The following is a 24,195-nucleotide window of genomic DNA, read 5'->3' on the forward strand; positions in this document are numbered from 1 at the left end:
ATCCCTTATTCCCATTCAGCTTTGGGTTTCAATTATGGATCCTTGTAGGACAAGAAATTATTCTTCTATGAGTACTTGCACAGCAGTAAGGCTATGGACTTCCACATTATTTCAGTCCATCAAATAATAGGAAAGAATGCACATACATTCCAAATACAAAATAGGCCTTCCAGGAACCTTTGATTTTAACATTTTAGATCATTTTGGACTTATAGGAGAGTTTCAAAAATAGTATAGGGAATTCTTGTTATCCTTCACTCAGCTGGCTCCCTTTAGGTAAACATCTTACAGAACCATAAAACTTTTATCAAAATGAAGAGATTAACTTGGGACGATACTATTAACTAATGTACAGAGCTCATTTGGATTTCACTGATTTTTTTCATGAATATCCTTGTTCTCTTCCCAGAGAACATTCCAATCATTCCATTTCTGACATTGTAGGTAGTCGTGTCCGCTGTAATCTGTGACAGGTCCTCAGGCTGTCCTTGTCTTTCATAACCCATACACTTTGGAGAGAACTGATCAGTCATTTTGTAAAATTCTCCTCAATTTGAGTTTTTCTGGTGTTTTCTCCTTATTTGATTGAGGATGCAGTATTGATATGTATTATCAATTATGTTAAACTTGATTACTTGGTTAAAATGGTCTCTGCTAGGATTTTTCACTGTAAATTTACTCATTGTCCTCTGTAATTACTAAATATTTTGAAGAGGGTACTTGAATACTACGCAAATATTCCTGTTTCTGTTTAAACTTTTGCCCACTCATGTTAGCATCCATTGGTGGTTCTTGTCTATGGAAATGATGAATGTGGTATTCTAATGGTGATTTTCTAATTCTTTAAATCCTTCTATAGTTATTAATTGAAATTCTCCTTTAAGGAAGAGTTGTTGCTTCTCCTTCATTTATTTAGTTACTCATTTGTATCAATATGAATTCATGCCTATTTAAGTCTTTGTGTTATGATCCAATATAGTTATTTATTGTGTTGCTAAAGTTGTTCCAAGCAGAAGCTTTTAATAAGCACCAATTAAAAACAACTTTGTCATCCTTTATAGAATGGCTTAGAGTTTTGCATTTGTAATGCATGAAGTACAGTGAAGTGGGTGGTAGGAATGAAAATGATTTGTTCTGGAAGCCCTACTTCTGCTTTGGTTGAATTGTGTGCATACTGGAGACAGAACTGTATGCTTATTAGTATTGTGTTCTCCTGTGCTCTCTCCTTCCCCTACTGATCTGTAGAGCCAAATGAGCCAAACCCCAGCAAAAGTTATTCTCAACAGTTGCTGCCCTATGTGCATAATGAGCACTTGGCTTAGACCTTGGTAATTGTTGAATGTTGGCCATCTAGTAGACTCATACAAGGTTCTCATTTATGGATGCAGAATTTGTCCTTCTTTTTGCATGTGTGCTCTATCTGGCAAATTAAATGGGCATGATTATAAGGTCAAATAAAAAGTCTCTACGTGGTCATTCCAAATGCCTTCTCCCGCCCATCAAAGAGAAGTGGAGTCCCATTTAAACTAGAATGACTTTTCCTTGGTCAATGAATAATGATGTACCCCAAAACATGCATTTCCATTTAATGTTAGAGCTGAGAATCATCAATGCAATCACAAACTTAGCTAACCCCACTTGAAACAGACTTTTGAGAAGGAATATGTTTGAATATTGATTTAAGTCCAGGTAACAAGAATCAATTTACCTTTTTATTTTCATTATTTATAGGTTTCATATAACGATTTTTCCCTTTAGACAGAATAAATATGAAATAGCTACTTCTCTGGAACTCTGAGTAATTTTATCAAGTGAGCATTTTGACCAGTGGTGCTTTGTTCTACTGGGGTAGGAGCACCCCATATGATAGACTCTGTTCTTAAGACTTGACATGTGTGAACTCATATAATCCGCTAACAATCCTGTGATGTAAGCACCATTATTGTACCCATTTTACAGATGAGGAAACAGAGATGGAAAAGTTATGCCAATTATCCATGATCACATAGCCATGGGTGGTTGGCATAGCTTTGAGCTCAGGGTTTTGACATCTTAATCATTGACCACATAATAAATCTCAGCTGTAAATTTTACCATCTATGCAACTTTGGGCAAATTTCTCACTGCCCGTGTTTTATAATTTGTGAAACGTACAGGATAATGTCCATTTTTCAGGGTTCTGTCCAGAAATTGGAGATGATGCATGTAAAGGGGTTACTCCAGTAATGTTAGTATCACATTTTAGGTACTCAATAAATAGTACATTTTTTCTGATTCTGCACTCTTAACCACTAACATATCCCTTAATCATCCGTACATTATATTTGATGTATTTTTCCCCATTAGCATGTTCTTTATTTTCTTGGCTTTTCCTTTTTCCCACCACAGCCCCCACTTATTAGGCTTATTAATAATAACTTATTATAACAAGAAGGAAAGAAGTAACAAAGAGAGAAGATGATTTAGCACTTCCTAAATGTCTGTTCTAAGTGAAAATTTCATCTCTATAGAATCCCTAAGGGTTAGATACTATTATTAGTTTCAATTTACATAAAAGATGGCTGAGACACAAAAAAGCTAAGTAATCTGTGAACTGCCACACACTAGCTAGTAAGCAGCAGAACTGGGCTTTGAGATAGGAAGTGTGGTTTCAAAGAATTGCCTCTCTGGCCAATATGGGTTATAGGTTATAACAGTGTCTTATTCAGTGACACTACTCTTTGTCAATTTAGAGTCCAATTAGTTAACTCATTCATTCTTTCATTTACTGTTTATTGAGATTTTGCCCTGCTTTGGGCCTGTACCAAATGCTGGGAAAGGATTGGGGAAAGAATAAGAAATAGAGCAAGATAAGGGCTTGGTCTTTAAGGAGACAGACTAACAATTTAAAAACTCGTCCCAACTGCTACTGCTAAATAACTGCTTTGAGAATGCCAGAAAGAAGCAACTTACCATGGCTCAGGAAATGAGTAGGGTTTCATGGAGGAGGTAAGATGTCCTCCAAGCATTTAAAGCTGAACAGAGAAGAATCCAGCATGTTGCTAGTATTAGCAACCACTCACTCAAAGCACAAAATATCATGGTGTGAAAAAGAAAAACAAAAACAAAAAAACACAACAACAGCAACAAAAAAACACTGTGGGAGGTTGGAAGTGGCTGGCGTTCATGCCTGATGAAAGGAGGTGATGGAAGTGAGAAGGAAGAACAAAAGGAAATAATGCTAGAGAAGCAGAGAGGTTTCAGTAGATCATGAAATGTCATGTATCAGAATTTGGATTATTTTCCTTTGTGAACAGGAACCACTGCTAGTGTAAGAAGAAATAGACACAGGCCTGGACTGAGTATCATGTTTTGTCCCCAGCTTGGCTGTGAACAAGCTCTGTGGAGCGGTTTTTCTAGATGTTAGTTACCTATCTGCAAAGTAAAGACCTAGGCTCATATTATTTCTAGGATCCCTTCCAGCTCTAAAACCATATCTATTTCCATAATTATCCCACTTGCGGCCTTTGTATAGGAAGTGGTCTGAAACACACAGGGAAATAAAAAGCACCACTAGATCCCAGCCTAAGAGGCCAGGAACTTTCGGAGGTAATTGGTAGCATCCGTCATAGACCATCAACATTTACTGCTGCAGAGGTTGGGATTCTGCTGCTGTTGCTACACAGACTCGTACACCTCGGTGCTGGCCAAGATTTATCCCTTGCAATTCTGCAAATTGTTATCCTAATGCCTATAGGGATCAAGTTTCATAACTGTAAGCCACTCTATCAGAGGGCTATTTGGCCCAAGGTATCTTAATTCTTGAAGCAAGATGTTTTATTTAGCCTTCAAGGTTCTCACGGGAAGTGGGAGGCTCAGCATTTAGATGCCTAACACAGTTTTTAAAACTGGGGAGGAAAAAAAAAGCCGTCACACTGTTTATGTATGTGAGTGTGTGTGTATGTGTTTGTGTGTGTGTGTATTAGTAGCTATGGTATATACATTCATTCCTTTTCTGAAATACCCTTATGCAATATGTAGGATGACCAAATATTTGTTTTTTATTCAGCAAATATATAATGAGATATTTTAGAGAATACTCACGATTACACACAGACACACACACAGAGGTCCAGAGCCAGATATAAAGCTTCCCCTTTTCCAGGGAAAATAATTTAGCTGAAATGCATCCCATACTTGTACCTGCCGTGCTGGATGCTTTTTTCTCCAAGGTCGTGTATAAGTAGGCATCTGCAAAATCAAAATGCCTGTGAGACTTTCTCCGCTTCCTTCGCTTTCTGTTCTTTTAGTGGAAAAAAAAATCTGCCAGAAAGTGAGAAAATATTAGAGAATGCCAAGAAAAATTTCTTCCTGTTCAATTCCCGTGAATTTGAGAGCAATCATTTAAGAAGGTCTCTCTCCTTGGGACACCAGATTCTCAGAGGAAAGGTCCAAGGTGAGCTTATATGTGCAGTCAGTTCAGAACATCCAGGCCCCAGCATCCTGGACAGCCTGGCGTAGCAGTTCGAATCACCTCTTTGGGGAAAGCCTGAGAAGGCTGATACCGCATCTCCAGTTTCACTCATAAAGCACATTAGAATCATTTCTGGTTATTCTACTGTTTCCAGTACTTGCGTCTTCTTTTTTAAATTTCCTAGTTTTATTTCCCCTCTAGTCCTATGTAAGACTTCCTGCCCTGTAAGTGATGGTGACCTAAATCCACAAAGCTCTACAGCCATCCTATGTGCTTTCTTTATTACTTATTGTTTATTTATTTATTCTTTATTTATTATACAGTATAAAGTACCATATTCTGAAGTCCATTCCTTTTGTATCTAATTTATTCAATTTATTCACCTGCTCTCACTTCCTGAGCTGTCTTTCAAGGTGACAGGTGCTTCATAAATTCATTACCAAGGTTCCCAATTATTTTAATTGTGTGGCTGAAAGGCTAATATGAACATTCAAGCTTACTTTCTGCTGGCTACTGAACAAAAGAAAGCAAACTTTTTGTTTGTTTTGCTTCATTATGGTCTTGCTCTTCTCCAGTAAGTTCTGATAAAAGGAAGGTATAAAAGTAACAAAATACGAAACTCTCTCCAAAATCATTCTTGCACCAATGGCATAGATATAATGCCAGAACTATGTTCTTACTTGAATATTTACTTTGTTTCCTGAACAGCATGGAACACCTAGTGAACATCTGCTCATATTTTAAGTCCAAACTCAAGGTCTTCCTCTTTCATGACATCTCCCGAGCATCCTGCTCCTTTCCTCTAGGAGGCCTCGGCACTTTGTATGCACTGCGCTGATTGTGGTTTGCACCACGTGGTCATTAGATGCTTGCTTGTCTCCTTCCCAGACCGCTATGGCTTTCTCAAGTGCAAGGATTATGTGTTATGACAATTTCTGCCCAAAATATAAAGTGTGTCATTTGGCCACCTAGAAAGTACTCAAAAGAGACTGATACACTGAGTGAATAAAGGAATGTGGGAATAGCTGGATCCATGGTCAATGGGAAGCAATTTGAATTTTTCCAGTCCTGAAGAAGAAACTTAGCTATATTCGGTTTCATTACTTCTGCCTAGTATTTCCATTTTCTTTTGAAAGCGGGCAGTGCTGAATCCCAAAAACTATAATTTTTGTTTTTTCCTCCAGCTTCCAGTCTAGGAAACAGCCCTGTCATACTATGCCTGCCCTCAGAATATTGATCAATAGGGAATTTGATCATCACTCATTCCATTTTATTTCTTTTGTAGCATCTATCTGCTCATCTAAATCAGGGCAGTTTTGCTCCTGGGCAATTTTAGAAATGAGGACAAAATATATTGCTTAAATCTAGCTCTGGAATTTATTCTTTTCTTTCTGGCAGGAACTCATTTTCAGTAGACATAGGCCTTTGTGTTTGGCTGAAGGACATGCAGCTATTTCTGACAACTAGAGGGGTGGATAAACAGGAAAAGAGCAGCAGCCAAAGGGACTGCACAGGGAGAAAGAGCCTGGGACCATCTATTGCACCCTTTCCCTTCAAATGCCTGCTTAGACACTAGCCACCATCTCCAACACTATTTTTCTTTTCTTTTTTTTTTTTAGACAGAATCTCACTCTGTTGTCCAGGCTGGAATGCAATGGCCCAATCTGGGCTCACTACAACCTCTGCCTCCCTTTGGTAGAGACAGGCTTTGATCATATTGCCCAGGCTGGTCTCGAACTCTTGAGCTCAAGTGATCCACCCACTTTAGCCTCCCAAAGTGCTGGAATTACAGGCATGGGCCACTGCACCCGGCCAGCCAACACTATTTTGTTTTTCATGTCAGAGCCTAAGAATCGCCTCAGAGCTTCCTGGCATGAGTTTTGCAAGGCTCTTCTCTCCAACTGCTATCTACATTTTTAATTAGCTCCCAGGTCATTCTAATGCAGGTATTTTCCATTCCTCCTTGGAGCAACCCCATTCTTTAATGTGCCAAGAGTAGAATCATCAGCTGTTTTTGGCCTCAGTCTCTCCATTTCAATCCTTCAACCACTTTGCTCTGGCCAAACGTCTTCAAAACTTGTTCTTTTATTCTTCCTTCACCTTCACCTTTCAAAGCCTCTTTGCTCCTTATTCTTCATTCTCAGACCCTTGATGTATATTCTACTCTGGTCTGAGATTCTGCAAGAAATCATGTAACTCTTCATGTCATCATTACAGAAGTATGGTTTCTAACTTCTACAAAATCTCACATTTTGGGGAGCTATTTTTAAAATAAAAAGGTTTGTTTTTTCCCCATTTTTCCATTGGTGGAACCTCCAGATATCCACACATTTTCTTAGTTTTCTTCTGGTTCCTTTCACAGAACTTGAACCTGACCCCCGTTAGTTTCAAGAACATAGAGTTCCAGATTAAGTCTTTGCATTTTCCCTTTCCTTTCCTCCCAACACCAAACAAATTCATCTGGCAAACATTGACTACTTCCTCCTCCTCATACATAAGCATTTATATATGAGCTAATAAAAAGTATCTAAGAAAGAAAAGTCTCTAAGTTGTCTTTCTCTTTTAAAAACTGACTTCTTGATCTAAAAGTTGAATAGCATCACCTTAGAAATTTGCTCTACAAATTTTACCTTTTTTCTGCACTTGAACTTTTCTATTTCTGCTTGATTTTTTTTCTGTGACCTTATAAATATGTTCATCTAACCTTAAAAAAAAGAATTTTTTTTCTGCTGACTCATCAAGCTATATACCTCCATTGATTTTCCTTACTTCAATACCAGTTTTTTAAGTGAAATATTATTGCTGTCTTCAAATCTTCTGTCATTCATTCCTCAATCTCTGCCTGACTCTCTCAGTCACTAAAATGAAACTCATCCATTGAAACCACCAATGATAAATGAAATGTTAAATGTCAGCCGCATTGAAGAACTTATACTATTTGAACATAGAAGTATAAAACTTATGTAACTTGAAACGTTCACCTTTCTTTATTTTTTATGAAAAGATTGACCCTCCTCTCTCCTCTTTGGCCATTCTTTCATGTGTCAGAGATTGCTAGAACTCCATAAGATCTAAATGCACCTCTTCTTCCTGGACACACAAGTAGGTCACACTGTCAGCCTTCCTGCAATTCCACGTGGCCACAGGACTGAGTTCTGGCATGAAAATGTGAGCGTAAGCTATGTGAGCCATTTTACAGACCTAGTGTTTAAAAACCTTCCGCATGTAATTCTTACTATTTTCTCTATTGAATGTTGAACTGGAGAAGTCATCAGAGACCTTGGGGAAATGATACCCCAAGACGAAAAGAAGTGCCCTTGAATATCTCTGTCAAGCATAGTCTTCCTGTTGGCCTGCACTGGATGGTGTCATGAGCAGCTCTTCCTCCAGATGTACTCAGAGGATCACTGCCATGTCTCATGCTACCCTAGGGCTTAGTGATCCAACAGGTTTTTTGAAACACCATAAACTTTATGGTTTAGAGGCTCAAACAATGCATTAGGAGTCTCAGAGAGGTCCTAAATTTATTTTTTTTTTAAAGATAAATTTGTTTGACCCCTTGTATTAGTCAAGGGTTCTCTAGAAGGACAGAACTAATGGAATACATATATATATATATGTATGTATGTATATAAAGGGGAATTTATTAAGTATTAACTCACGTGATCACAAGGTCTCACAATAGGCCGTCTTCAGGCTGAGGAGTAAGGAGACCCAGTCCGAGTTCCAAAACTGAAGAATTTGGAGTCAGATGTTTGAGGACAGGTAGCATTCAGCATGGGAGAAAGATGTAGGCTGGGAGGCTAAGCCAGTCTCTCTTTTCTCATTTTTCTCTCTGCTTATATTCTAGCCACACTGGCAGTTGATTAGATTGTGCCCAGTCAGATTAAGAGTGGGTCTGCCTTTCCCAGCCCACTGACTCAAATGTTAACCTCCTTTGGCAACACCCTCCCAGACACACCCAGGATCAATACTTTGTACCCTTCATTCCAATCAAGTTGACACTCAGTATTAACCATCGTACCCCTATTTTCCAAATTTATTTGAATATGAAATATAACCATCATGTAATACCCACTAATACCTAGTCTATACTATGGAAAATGATAATCTAAAGTTAAAATAAGCTCCTTACCATTCCCTGAAAATGAACTTTTTCACACCACTAGACCTGGACAGTGCTACTTCTCTTCCCTGAAACACCCTTGCTCTAATGTCTACCTAGCCAAATGCATATGCATCTGTAATCAAGCCTAGGGATCCTGGATCTGCCTCTTTCTAGCTTTGTAACTCTGGATGAATTATTTAAACTATTTGAGTTTTTTTCCTCATCTCTGAACATGGGAATAATAATATCTGCTTGACTGGGTGATAGTGAAATTTAATAAGATAATGTTCTTCAAAGTAGCAAGCACATAGTCAACAGTAAATATACTTGCATTTACTTTTATTTATTGGAAGGCAGTGTAGTGAGGATTAGAGATTGATAAGCATGCAGTAACCCTCTTAATATGCTAAATACTTTTTTAAAAGTGTTTCCTTGTTGGTGGAGTGTCCTTCTATAGCCAAATGTACTAATAGTCATATTCACCTCCTATAACCTCAGTTTAAACAAATATAAAACAAATCATGAAACCTTGGAGTAAACCCTTCAGTGCATCTGCATTTTTCTCCTAATGTAATGCAAATCAGTCAACATGGCTAACAAGGCCATTTGCCATGAGCCAGGAGGGTTACAGATGTGCTGAATTTCTGATCCTCTCTACTCTCATAGCCTGAGGTGGCTGAAATACCCAGACTGGTGCCTTCAGCTACAAACAGACTCTTTTATTTTCTCCAGGATGGCATATAAGTGTTATCATTTTATGTGAGTTCCGTCAACCATTCTGTGGGTTTTCAAATCCCAGGTCTTTGAGCTTTTTGGTTCCTCTGTCTGAAAATAGCTTTTCCTTTAGTAATTCCCCAGTGGATGCCTAACCTCTACTCAGCCATCACGTCTCATCATTGCCACTGTTTCTTTTTGGTAGGCCTTCCCTGATGCCCCTGTGCAACATCTCCAGGCAGCATTAGGTGCCTCTTTTTCAACTCCCTAGTGCCCTGTGCTTGACTCTGCCCTGGGTATCACTGCAGAATTCTGTAACTGCCCAATTCCTGACCTGCCTCTCCTCTAGACCCTAGGCAACTTGAGGATATTCTATTCCTAGCACTCATTCAATGCCTGTCTTGTGACCAGTACTAAAACTATGTTTGTTAAATGAATAAATAAATACAAAATACTTCCGTAGCTTCAGGAAAAAAAAAATATTTCCAACATAAAGTGATCTAGAAGCACTGCAGCCTGAGAAAAATCAAGTGAAACAGATTTCAAGATACAAATAGCAGTAAGACTCCTTGTTTCTCAGGAAGACAATGCAGCCAACATGGAAAGCTTCTTTTCCCTCTTTTAGCATCTGGATGCAGAACCATTCTCATGATGTGCTTTCTGTGTATTTAATTTAGTAACTTACTTGAGAGTCCTTCTAAATCAGGGGTCACAAACGTTTTTTGTACAGGACTAGATAGGAGATATTTTAGGCTTTGCTGGCCATATAGTATCTATTGCATTAGTCATCTTTGCCATTTTGGCATGAGAAGATTCATAGACAACACATAAACAAATGAGCATACCGATGTTCGAATAAAGCTTTATTTAAAAATGCCAGTGATGAATCAGATTTAGATCACAGACTATAGTTTGCTTACCCCTGTGCTAGATGAAAGATTCTCAGCCTATGAGTGGGAGGGGCTGCTTGTATTGTTCTTCTACAGTCTGTATCATCAAGCCCAAAACAGTTTTTATAGTCACTATTTTCAGGGGGCCTGAAAAACTAATTGATATTACTCTCCATTGTCACAGTAAAGCATATTGCAAACACTAAGTGTCATGTGCATAATTCTTCCTTACAGACAAACAAGGCCAAACTGTTTCACTGCTCACACAGTAACTCTGATGAGGAAAATCAGGGAACTGCATGAAACCTGGGCTAGTTCCACAGCTGGGATCTTAGACCTGGGCCTTCTGCCTCAGTTTCTCTTGAAGAACAGCTTGTTCAGCTACCTTAATAAGAAAATGAGTGTGAGAACGTAACTGTCCCACTACACCTGGATGCCTCAGAGTGATAAAGGAGAAAGAATTCAGCAGTTAGGAGAAGGAATTCAGCAGTTAGGAGAAGGAATTCTTTGGAGAGAATTAGTGATGTTTTATGAGCCCCTCCCCTTTGTGGCAAGGGGGAGCCTTGCTACTTTACAACTCTAAGGCGTGTGTGTGTGTGTGTGTGTGTGTGTGAGTGTGTATGTATGAATACTCATACAGGTGGTGGTTGGGGTGGGGAGAAGGAGAAATTTCAAAAGGAAGACTAAAAAAGCTCCAAAATCTGTTTTCTATGTTGAGGAGACACAGATGTCATAGGGCAGGTTTTGTGAGAAAGCTAAACCTCACTGTGGACCCAGACCTGACTCCCACTTGGACACTCAAGGAAACTGCATTCACAGGCTGAGCAGCCAATCCAGGACAGTGCTGTCATCCTGGGGTTCCTGCCTTCAGGGACTCTGTTATAGGAGAAGTGTCCAAGTATTTCTTGTTCACTTGAAATCATTTGAGGGCTTAGCTCCTGAGGGACCCGGAATGGAATCTTCTATCCTTCTTGTCCATAGACTGCTTGAGGAGGCAGCCAAAAGCAGAAAGGAGGCATGCCACAAAAGGGTAGGACTGAAAAAGGATCTTCTGTGGAGAAGGCCTTACCAGAGATCCCACAGAGTTATGAATCTGCAGGGCCCAGAGAGAATGAAGCATGACCAGGTAGGCTGGATACCCTTACTTCTCTCCTGCCCCCTCATTACAGACACACACTTAGAGGAGAAAAACAGCAACTCACAAGGAATGCAAGAGGTGAGCGGGAAAAGAAGACGGAGATGACATCTGTGACCCTTGATTAAGACTGAATCTGTGCTGAGCTGGGGAAGGAAATATTAAACCCTACATGAAGTACAAGCTTTAATTCTTACCCTCAACTGAGCGGTCTAACTACTGCTTTGAGACTCTATGACTTACAGTGTCAACACCATCGAAGAGTAATGGGATCGGCTGGAGTTTTACTCTGGAGCAGGGGAAGGTTGCTTCCACCAAAAACCTGAATAAAATTTTAGAGAAATTGGGAGACAGATAAAGAACTGGCTCCTGACCACAATCTACGTACTATCACACATTTCTTTAAAGAATGAGACAATTGTCAAATAGACTAATTTCTATAACACCGTGCTAGTCAACATGAGTTGAGCATCTGCTATTTGCAAGTACTGTATTAGGTGCCAGCAAGAATACAAAGAATGGCATATTAACCTTACCCTCGACCAGTGATAATGATATTGCAGAGGTGATAAAATAGTTAAGTAAGAAGTGTCATAAGGAATGATTCTTTCTCTCTAGTCTCTAAACTCTTTGAGGGTCAGAAACATGTGTTTCTCCAGCTCCAAATGGGACAGTGACTGGGAATATACAATAAGCAGTCAAGGCATATTTGAAAAATGAATGAATAGCTGTTATGTCATATAAGAGATTTTAAGATTGTTTAAAATACAAGGCAATCGAAATCCTGGAATTATAGTGCAGTTCCCTAAAAACAGATGTTTGGTTTCAATGACATGTGATTTTCATTTCTAACTTGTGGATAATGGTCCAAAGGAACCTTGGGATTTTGCATGATAAAAGCTCCTATTAAAAGCCATTTACACAAAATTGGCCTTTTAAAAAAAGACATTTTTTTAAAAAGTCCTAAAATATTATATTATCTTTCTAGTTTTGCTTTTTAATGAAAAAGGGGTGATTACAAAACGCTTTTCATTAGGGAATTACCATTTATCTTATCATAATGTTTACTCTCTTTTCATGAGTCTTATTTTTTTTTTACTGCTGAAGAAAGAGCTCAGAAACTCAACTGCATGAAAATAACGGTTGATTTTTACATCCAAATGAGTGTATATTTTCTCTATGATTCTGATGGTTTTTCTAGTTAGAAAAAAATGTTAATTTCAAGGGTCTTGGTGGAGTCAATTGTTTAATGTTGCTGTGGACTAGATAAGACCTGATAGAAATTTAGCCCCACACATGTTGTTACTCCTTTTCAAGCATATCACTGCAGCTCCTAAAGTTTAACTCAATTTTCCATCTCAGAAGAGGCTCTGAGAAGAGAACTCATTGTGGGCACGGGGGGTGGGGGAAGTGGGGGAAGTTGGGGAGAAAAAAAAAATGGATCCAGTAAAGAGCAAAAGAAAAACAATCCTCCCCAAACACCTCTATGCAAGACAGAGTGAAGAATGTGAGCTCTGGACTGACTGCTACTCTAAGGAAAGGGGAAATGTCTGAAAATAAACACACCCATTTAGATGCAGCTGGAAAAACAAAGTCAGGTTTAGAAGGCCTGACTCCAAAGAAAATAGATTTTTAGAACTTCTCTGGGGGATGTCTCTCGTCTGCACTCAGCACTGAGCTATGTCTCATCCGTCTGCCTTTCTCCCAATTAACAGATGCTGGGCACAGAGTAGCAGGGAAAAAAAATGCCCCCTTCTTCCTCCAGAGAACCAAGGTGGCATGGACTTCAGATCCTGGCTCGCCCAGGCCCCAGCCAATAGTTACTTTTCTAGTACAGTAATGGATTTATCCAGTAGAGGAAGGCTTTCTCGTTAAGCAAGAATGCATTCTCGATTGGCCAGTGCTTCTCCGCTGATGACAGATTTAGAGGTGTGTTAATGTATTATGGCAATTCTAAGGTGTAATTATCTTTTAAAAATATATTTTTGGTTCTGAAAGATGCACATACATAGTAATACAAAGAGTTATTAGAGACTTTTTATGTTCTCTGCATCGTTCTAAGTACTCTTCATTAGCTTGTTTAGTTCTCAATACAACTCTGTGAAATAGAGACTATTATTTATTCATATTTTTTGGATGACGGAATGGAGAGACAGGAGATTTAATATATGGCCAGGGTCATAAAGCCAGTAAGTGATAGAACCGGCATTTGAACCCAACCCAGGTATTCTGGCTCCAGAATCCATCTTTTTATTCTCTACATTTAATAGATTAGTCATATAAATGTTGGGCTTTTACACTTCATGACAATGAGATTTAAAAAACTAATGGTCAGCCATATAACTGACATGTCCTACTTGATTGGTTTGGGGTGTGAATTAAATCACATATCTTTTAATTACCAACTACCATAACTCAACGCCCTTATCAGACCACAGAAAGACATCCTTCCTTTTTCTCTCCAAGTCAACTCCATTCCCTAAGGATGCATACTCATACAAATATCAGTCTTGATCAGGGTTCCCTTTTGAGCTGAAATAAGGGAAGGAGACTCAGTGCTACTGAAATCCCCACCAGGAGCTGGTTATTTCAGAACAGAAGTCGTAGCTTATCCTGCTACCACTGTGAAAAAAACTGTGTGTCAAAACTAAAGAACCGTGGCCATTGACAAGGCGTTTATCATGGTGGTACCAAGTGAGAACCTACTAGGACCAACTGTGGCTAAACTGGAAAGTACTCTGTCATTGTCACGAAAATCACTGGTGAAGCATGCTGGTGGCCGGTGCCGTGTTGCTCTGCTTGTACCTCTGCTGAAGTCACTGTGTCTCTCAGGGAGTGACGCAGTAACAAGGAAAAGACTCTGTTCTTTGGTTATGCCACCCTGAGTTCTTCCCATGCTTGTGTTCTCTTTATTATGACACTTTATTTAAAATTTATATGCACTGACAGTAATGACAAACTATGTCCACAATATCAAATGTCCGGGTTAAGGTAATCAGCAATTCCCCATGATTATCAGGCCCGGATGTACAGCGTAGGTCAACAATTCAAGCTACTCAATCATTTGCTATTAAGTTTTGTTATGAGAAAGAGCCATGGAGATTAGTGTCTTTTATTGCTCACTGAATTTACTTTAGGACTATTTCAATGTTGAGATAGGTTCTATTAATCATAAGGCTCAACCAGAAAAGGAATCGCACTCCAGAGAGGCTTTTTCTCTCAAGAGGCTCCCTGACTCCCGTGAAATCAGCCCTGTCTTTCCAAGTTTCCTTGGATTTCTGCATGCCAAGACATTCGAGGGGAGGGGGTACGTTTGTCAAAATATATGCATGCCTTGTTTTGATACTAATCTTCTCTAAAAGCGCAGATGATTATTTTAGGGGACACTGATTATTTTTAGGAAATAGGGTGGGTTTTGAGTTTTTGTTTTTTAGCTAATAGGTGTCGGCTCTTGCTAATAGGGGTAAAATACTTTAGGATGTAGTGTTAGGTGAAGAAAGAACCATGTGGCTACATTGCCGAGCTGGGTTTAGACAACTTCCCTGAAAACTGAAGATACAGACAGGAAGATAAAGAAAATTACAGCTTACTAGAAGCAGAAGCCCAGAGTAGTAGCCAATAGCTGTAAGAATAATTTAAACGATAACTGATGAATTGCCGGATTCTCAGTATGACTAGTTTGAGACAAAAATTCTGAGGGGACGGAGTCCTAGTGCTGACCCCACACTTGAGAGTTTTACCTCTGGGAACCTTCCTATTAAATTCTCACTGTGAAGAAAATCTTGTTCTGCTTCTATCAAAAGGAGAGAAAAATAGTACCTTTGAAGTACATCCAAAGCTCTCTGTTCTCCTTAACAAGGCCTTTCCTGCAAGGAAAACTATTTTATCAAAGCCTAACCAACATGCATTGAAGGAAATACCCAACTCCGGGCCCATTTAGCCTTCCTGTAGAAAAGAAAGATCCAACTCCAGCCTTCCCTAGTCTTCTACATGAGGGAAGGAAATGACCCAACTCAGACTCACTGAAAGACTGAAACCTGATCACAGAACTAAAGAATTCTGCTCCACCCTTAATACTTAACAACCACCTCAGTTAGTTCTATAGAACATAGAATTACAGCTAAAGAACTGCAAACCTCAGGTTCCATTTAAGGAAGCTTTAGGAAAACTCAAAAACAAAATGGGAGAGAAAAACAAGGACACTAGATATAATTTTAGCCTCTGAAACCACGGCTTAGGGCAAACAGTATCCTAACTCCTAGCCAGATAAATGTAAGACTCCACACTAAAGGTGTGTATACCTAATCTCCACTTCAGGCTTAAGTTAAGAGTGTGCCCATTCCTACTGCCCATCTGTAATAGGCTGAATAGTGTTCTCCCCAAATTCATGTCTACCCACAGCCTCAAAAAAAAAAAATGACATTATTTGGAAACATGGTCTTTGCAGATGCAATTAGTTAAGATGAGATCACACTGGATTAGGGTGGGCCCTAAATCCAATCACTGGTGTCTTTGTAAGACCAGGGAAAAGAGATTCAGATACAGAGACACACAGAGAAGAAGGCCATATAAAGATAAAGGCAGAGACTGGAGTGATGCATCTATAAGCCAAGGAACACCAAAAATTGTTGGGAACCACCAGAGGCTAGGAAGAGGCAAAGAAGGCTTCTTTCTTAGAAAGCACTTTCAGTGTTGCCTACCTTGCTTGCAAAAATGATGCACTGACACCCAGTTAGACCCTGTTCACTTTTTCCATAAGAGCAAGGCAAACTACCAGAAATGAAGGTTCACTGGAGCTAAGCAGTACTGACACGCAGTTAGATCTTGTTCACTTTCTCCATAAGAGCAAGGCAAATTACCAGAAATGAAGGTTCACTGGAGCTAACAGTGATCTGAAAGATGCAGTTATTACCAGACTTATCCCTTTCAAGGGAGGAATCAACTGGAAGCATATCATTCCTTCGTAGAGGTATGAGAAGCCATTGTCAGTGAACACTAATTTTATCTTTACTTTGACTATGATACTCACTCATTCTTTTGTGTTTACTTTTAATGGCATTTGATGTGGTCAAACCAATAAATGTGGGAAAGTTTTTGAAAAGTAAGTCAATTTACAAGACAGTGCAGAAATCATTCTATAAGCGGATGCCTATAGGTTACCTGGCATAGTTGTAGGCACTAGGCATTCAAAAGTGAAAAAAAGAATGCATTCTAATGAATGAGTTTCCATAAACAGATACTTCATTTTATCTTTACTAGACTACCCTCCCAATGCAGACTGCATGGGCAGAACATGATGAAGGCCTGGGTAGAAAGGCCCCGTGTAGATTCAGGGGCTGGGGAAAGATACTAGGTTTTTCTCCATGGCTTCATGAGCCTTTTTTCTCCCCTAGTGTTCATGGGAATCCACATTTGGCTCACCAAGTGACTCTGTGCCCTCCACAGTTAATAGCGAGTGAAAGTATGATATCTTTGGAGTTAGGCAATCCTAGACTTTACTCCTGGTTGACCATGGCATTATACTGTAGACGTTAAACCTTGGGTTCTGTACATGACTGTCTGAATTTAAATTCTGGCTATGTCACCACTGACTTTGAAACCTTGGGCAAGTCACCACTCTTACCAGGCACTCATTTTTTTAAATCAGAAAATGAGAATAATAATAGTGTCTTTCTCAGAGTTATTGGGAATATTAAGTGCATCTACATATCAAAGAAACTTGAGGTAGTGTTTGGCCCATAGTAAACACTCAATAAATGTAACATTACAAAGAAGGAGGGGGAGAGGGAGAAAGAGAAGAAGGAAAACGCAAAGACTTTTTACAAGCTGAGTCGTTAAAACAAATGGTTAAATTCATTTGGACTAGCTCCTTCAGCTGTAAAATTGGAGATAACACCATTTATCTCCCCAAAATGTCTTTGGTATACCATGAAACACATTATGTGAAGCTTTCTAAAATTAAAAAAAATATTCCATTGAAAAATTGCTATTTTATAATGTTTCTTTCCTCTACCGTTGCAAGCCCCTTTTGCCAATCATATACAACAGAATACTTGGAAGGCATGCCCAAGATTGCCAGGCCTGCTGATTTTCCAAGAGAAAATGGAAATATTTGTCTTTGTACAACACTCTCCCACCCCTGACTCCCAGTTTTAAATGTTGGTAATTATGTCAAATTGAAGAACAAACAAATCAAGCTTTGGTACCCTAAATAAACCATAAGCTTCTGATATCCACCGCTACACAAGTTGGTGCTAGGCTCATAATCAGTTTCATAGCAAGCACTTAATTTATGTATCATGCGTGAAGAAGGAACAAATAGAAGGCAGATATAAGATTACTATTTCCTGTTCAAAGCATATAAAATATAACTTTGTATTCCTGCAGGCTAGTACATATAAATCCTGGGTGCATGGTAGTCACTAAATAAATATTGATTGAAAGTATCATAAAATTCTATCTGGGCGGGGCTCGGTGGCTCACACCTGTAATTCCAACACTTTGGGAGACCGAGGCGAGCAGATTACTTGAGGTCAGGCATTCGAGACCAGCCTGGCCAACATGACGAAACCCCGTCTCTACTAAAAATACAAAAATTAGCCAGGTGTGGTGGTACACGTCTGTAATCCCAGCTACTTGGGAGGCTGAGGCAGGAGAATCGCTTGAACCCAGAAGGCAGAGGTTGCAGTGAGCCGAGATCATGCCACTGCACCTCAGCCTGGGCAACAAAGCGAGACTCCCTCTCAAAAAAAAAAAAAATTCTATCTGTATAATATCAGAAATATCCAAAGTAATGATTATCAATCAACAGCACATAAGTAGCCTAGGAATAACTAAAATATTCTAAACACTTTTCTGACATCTCTTAGATTCTTCATTCATTCACCCAAAAAACATTCACTAATCACCTACTCTTTGTCAGGTGATGAGCTGAAAGGTACTTCTTTAGTTTGCATTTAGCATGTACAAGGGCAACAAAGAAGCCAGCGTGGTTGAAAAGGAGAGAGCTGGAAGAGATTCAACTGTATGGAGCCTTGCAGACTGCTGAAAGAACTTTCTTGTTTTCTCTAGATTATATGGGGAAGCCATTGGGAAGTTTTGACTGACCCGATTTAAGAGAAGCACATTAGCTCTTTTGTTGGGAATAGACCCTGGGGGCAAGTATGGAATCCCAGCACACAGGTAAGATGGTTTTGCAGTAACGCACAGAGGTGATGATGGAGGTGTGGACCAAGGTGTTAGCAGTGGAGGTGGTGAGATGTTGATGGGTTTTGGATTTACTCTTCAAATATAGCTATCAGGATTTGCTGCTAAATTGAATGTGGGGAGTCAGAGAAGGAAGAAAGTGAACAAAAGAAGCTCCCAAGATTTTTGATCTGAGCAGTTGGAGAGCTAGAGTTCCCACTGACTGAGATGGAAAAAGCTGCGAGAGGAGCAAGTTTAAGGGGTGAAATCAGTTTAAATTTGATATGCCTATTAGTTATCCAAGTGGTGATGTCGAGTAGGCCCCTGGATATATGAGTCTGGAGTTCAAGGGAAAGGTCTGGGCTGCAGATATTAATTCGAGAGTTGTCATCATGTAGATGGCATTTAGAGCCATGAAGCTGGATGACATCATTGGGCAGTAGATGTAAAGAGAATTGGGAGGTCCAAACCCAGCCCTGTCTCCCCTCCTTCACCAAGTTGTTTCATGTTAATTTTTATGCTACATTGTAAGAGTGATAAATAAGCATTTTGCACTTTGCAGTCTTTTGTGAGTCCAAAGAGAATATTTTAATGTTTTAAGATGTAAGCAATTTGGTGACACAGCGTTCTTTAGTCTAATGCAAATGTTACAAGATGAAGGCATATGGAGAAAAGATGAAAGCAAGTTTGCTTATTTTAGAATAAATTTATTTTCCTGTCTCCTTTGACGCACGAATGGAGAATTGGGAGTAATATTTTTCCTAACCATTCTTAATCTCTGAAACTATAAGCCATTAGCATTGTACTTGAATATAAAGTGGATGCTTTCTGAATTATCGTGGCCTTTTAAGAACTAAGGAGAAAATAGTGGCAGTATTCCATGTCTTTACTTTTCCTGTCACAAAGGTATTTAGACTTGGATCTTGAATATGATAGCTTTCAAAAAGAAAAATTAAATCTCACCATCAGTAAGTTAAAAGCTATGTCCTTGTTTTGTGTTAGTTTAAATCTAATTATTAACACAGTAACGAGGTTGTCTGAATGAACTTTACTTCACCTAGTTTTGATCTCTCTGGATGACTGGAGAAAATAATTAAATTTCTTATGGAAATTAGCAATTTCTCATAACATACAAAGGGATGCCTTCTAGTCTTTAACCCAGCACGTTTGGCCTTTTTCTAATTTTTGTTTGTAATAAGAGTGAATGATTTTAATTAATATTCACAAAGCAGTAAAAATTAGAAACACGAAATCAAAAATACAAAACTAGTTAAACTGCAGAAACTTTTCTAAGCACATTAAAAATTAAAAACATTTCTGAGTTCTAAAATTTAGCATGGAAGATTTTATGTGATTTGATCAAAACTAACTGAGCAGTATCTGAATACTATATAATACCCAGAGCATGGAATGAGAAAGAGAAAAATCTATGGTGCTCTCCACTCCCCGTCAATTACTTCTGTGAATAAATGTGACTCTCAATCCACTTGACAAACTCCCTAGACAAAATGGTATTGATCAGAAATGTTCCTTAAATCATGTATGGAGTTAAAATATACTACAGGAAGGTAATGAGAGAGGAGATAAAGAGCTAACGAGATGGAGTTTTTATGGGAACTGCAATGTGGATCATTTGAAATATGGTGACTAAGTCAACTTTGAAGTTAGAAATATATTGACTCTCAGCTCTAGGAATTCACAGGAACCAGAGTGTTTACACTAGGTGCACACACTATCCCTCATTTCCTTCTTGAACCAGCTGCCGAGGAGGGGCTAGAAGTTGAAGTGTCAACAAAGCCATCTTTTCATTTCTTGAGCCTTTAGTAAGGGGAGAGCTGGGGTCATGGTTGGGATTTGAGCTTGTCAGTCTAAACACAACTCCCTAAAAGAGAATAAAAATAGTTGTTTTGTTTATATTTCATTAACAGTTATACCCCTGCTTTGCTCACACTTAATCAAGGTCCTTTACAGATTCAGGGATGGGGGAGGACTTAAAAGTTGCCTTCTCCCATGTGATGTGCTCAGAGTCCTCCATTAACATGGCCTGTGGATTTTCGTGAAGTATTTTAAGTCAATTCTGGTGTGCTGGGGGCCTCCTGGTGCCTGTATTGACCAACACTCTGATTTGCAGCTTTAATGCAATTTCTGTGTACACTGGAAGCTTATTTTTTAGCACCTTCTTTTCAAAGATCAGGCAGTTTTAAAAATCCATATTCCACTAAGAATGCAATTTAAGTCCTCTTCTGTGACATAAGAGAGTTTTTTGTTATTTTCCACTAACGTGATTACAGTGTAAAAATAATAATAACCCTTTTCTTAGGTCAGCTGTCTTAGTCAGTTAGGCCTGCTATACCAGAATACATAATGCTGGGTGACTTAAGCAACAGACATTTATTTCTCACAGTTGTAGAGGCTGGAGGTCCAAGATCAAGGTATCAGCAGATCTGGTATCTAATAAGTGCCCTCTTCCTGGTTTCCAGGCAACTGTTTTCTCATTGTATCTTCATATGAGGTATTAGTCAGCGTTCTCCATATACACAGATATTTGAGAGGGGATTTATTAGGGGAATTGGCTCACATACAGAAGCTGAGAAGTCCCACAACAGGCTGTCTGCAACCTAGCGACCCTGGGATGCCAGTAGTATGGTTCAATCCAAGTTCAAAAGCCTCAGAACAGGGAAGCTGATGGTGTAATTCTCAGTGAAAGTCCAAAACCCTGGTAACCTAGGACCACTGATGTAAGTACTGGAGCCCAAAGGCCAGAGTCTAGAGTTCTGAGGTCCCAGGGCAGGGGGGAAAAAAAAAAAATGAGTGTCACAGCTCCAGGAGGGAGAGAGGAAATTGCCTTTCCCGTGCCTTTTTTGTACTATTCCACTCTCCAGCCCATTGGATGGTGCCTGCCCCCCTTTGAAAGTGAATCTTTCCCACCCATTCAACTAAATAACAGGCCAATCTCCTTTGAAAACACTCTCAAAGACACACCTAGAAATAATGCTTTACCAGTTCTCTAGGCATTCCTTAATCCAGTGAAGTTGACAATTAAAATTAATCATCACACATGGCCTGGAGAAAAATCATCTCTGTCATGTCTCTTCTCGTAAGGACATAACCCCATTCATGAGGGCTCCACCCTCATGACCTAATTACCTACCAAAGGCTTCACCTCCTAATACTGTCATGTTGGGGGTTAGGGTTTCAATATATGAATTTTGCACGGAAACATTCAGTTCCCAACAGCAGTCCATCTGCATATTTCCAGAAGGTCCCTTGGAATAGTCAGGCTGAAACTGCTTCATTTATTTGCAGTGTGACAGCAGCACAGTCTTTGAAATGGGACAAATCTGGGTTCAAATCCCTCTTCTGCGGCAACCTTACTCAGCCTGTAATTTCATCTCCCTCACCTCCTCTGTGTCTTCTCCATAATACAGGAAAAAGCAAATCTTTTGGGGAGAGTTATAGTGAGTACTCAAATTGATGACATGTATCAAGCAAGTTAACATAAGTGTTAGGATGTAATAGGTGCTCAGTACACTTCAATATTTTCTCTTCTAGAATCCTAGTCTAATTCCTTAATATTATTTCTCATTGATCATATCATATACATTATGCCCAGGTACAAATATTTAGTAAAACATGGCTAGGCCAGTAATAGAGCTAGCCAGGCAGAGAACTACGCAAACCACTTTACATGGATGATTTCTTTTATGGCTAATGAATCCTTCTCAAGAAGATACAAGTGCCTCACTTTCAGAATGTGAAACTGTGGCTATGAATGTTTAAATAACTTGCCAAATTCAGAAAGCTGGTGCTAGTAGGTACACCTTTGAGGATTGTCTAATGGAGTACAGAATAACCCTGAAGATCTCTCCTGAACAGAGTGATACCCAGTATGGCACTAGAGGCTATGCATTTGGGAGGCATGAAGTCCTGATCCTTGTAGTTCTGAAACTGTATGCCAACCCCATGGTGCCTAACTTCTATTCACACTGGCTGTGTCTGCAATGAAGATACAGTTGGACCCTGAATTTGTAAAAATTAAGAGTAATTCCCAGCCCCAGTGTCAAGACAGGTGTGTGTTATGACAAATTGTGAGGTGTGGCTAAATTAATGTATTTCTAATAACAGTAACCATTCTGTTGTTTAACATTTAATCACTCTAAAAAATATAATAAATTTTAGCAGCATCTTATTCAGTTGCATTCCCGTATGCATTCCTCAATGGGATAAGAATGCGGGTGATCACAACTTTTCTATTTCTTCTAGACCCTCAATCTTCATGGGCAATGTTTATAATCCTAGTTATCAAATGCAGAACACTGGCCTGGCCTGCAAATTACCACTAAAAAAAAAAAAAAAAATTAAGAACTACGAATATGTAATGTAGATGGAATTAAAGGGTTTCTTCTTTTCTAATGATGCCCTGTCATGTCTAATGAGTTACTCATACTTCCTGGGAAGAAATATAAGATCAAATTAAAAATTAAGAATCAGAGAATTCATTCTAAGACTTCTGTGATCATTAATTTTGTTTGTCAACTTGACTGTACCATGAGATGCCCAGGTATCTGGTTAAACATTATTTCTAGATGTGTCTGTGAGAGTGTTTCTAGAGGAGATTAGCATTTGACTGGAGGACTGAGTAAAGCAGATGGCCTTCCCCAATGTAGCTGGGCATCATCTAACCCATCGAGGAACAATGGCCCGAACAGAACAAAAAGGCAGAGGAAGATTGAATTACCTCTCTCTGCTTGCCTGCTTGATCAGTCTTCTCTTGCCCTTGGACTGAAACTTACACTATGAAAAATATATATTTATTTCATTTCTCTAGATAACCCTAATATACCCTCAAAATATTATAGTAAAACCAACTATGAAAACCACTGAAAGAAAAGAAAATAGATCCTCTTCTTTTCTACTTAAATTATTTTATCAACATTCATGTCTTCCCCCTACCCCCCCAAAAAATTCCTAGTGTTCTGTGTCAGAATGAATAAACTATCTATCCAACAATGACAAGCTGTGAATGTCTTTTGGAGGCTTCAAAGAATAGGCAGTATGTACTATGTATGTACTGGGTTGTGCTTTTTTTTTTTTTTTTCTCTAAGAATATGCCCTGAGGATGTCCTAGAAATAAACCTCCAAGGCTATCACCAAATAAATGTTTTTTTCTTTGCATGGCACCAACTGTCTCATTCCTGTCCCCTGCACTCCCATCCCTTGAATGTTTGCCAGAGTCTGCAGGCGAACAAACACGGTGTTAACGGGCTATCAGAATTGACACAAAGCAGATTCCATACATTTCAGGTTGGCTTTTTGTTTGTTTGTTTTTTAAGTCATCATCACCTGGTTTTAAATAATAACATGTCTTAAATGAGTTTAATGCTTGCATGATATTTGTAAACATAATTGTAAATATATGAGTAAACACATTTGTAAGCATTCAGGACTAGAATAAGGTTAAACCTTCAAGTCACCAAATGAGTAAGATCTCAAGTTGCTTAAAATACACAGCTGAAGTTTCTAAATATCCTTCTCTACAGAGTTCAAGTGACCAAAATTTTGAATCTCAGGGAAAAACAGATACATAATCACAGTGATGATTTTAATGAGGAAAATCATCAGCTAGTGAGTGACATAGGGAAAATTTAACAAGATCAGACTTGCCTCGACATTCTGCAACCTTTCCTAAATAAAATTATTATGCCGTGTC

The sequence above is a fragment of the Pan paniscus genome, chromosome 15, assembly GCF_029289425.2.
Source record: "Pan paniscus chromosome 15, NHGRI_mPanPan1-v2.0_pri, whole genome shotgun sequence".
NCBI classification, from domain to species: domain Eukaryota; kingdom Metazoa; phylum Chordata; class Mammalia; order Primates; family Hominidae; genus Pan; species Pan paniscus.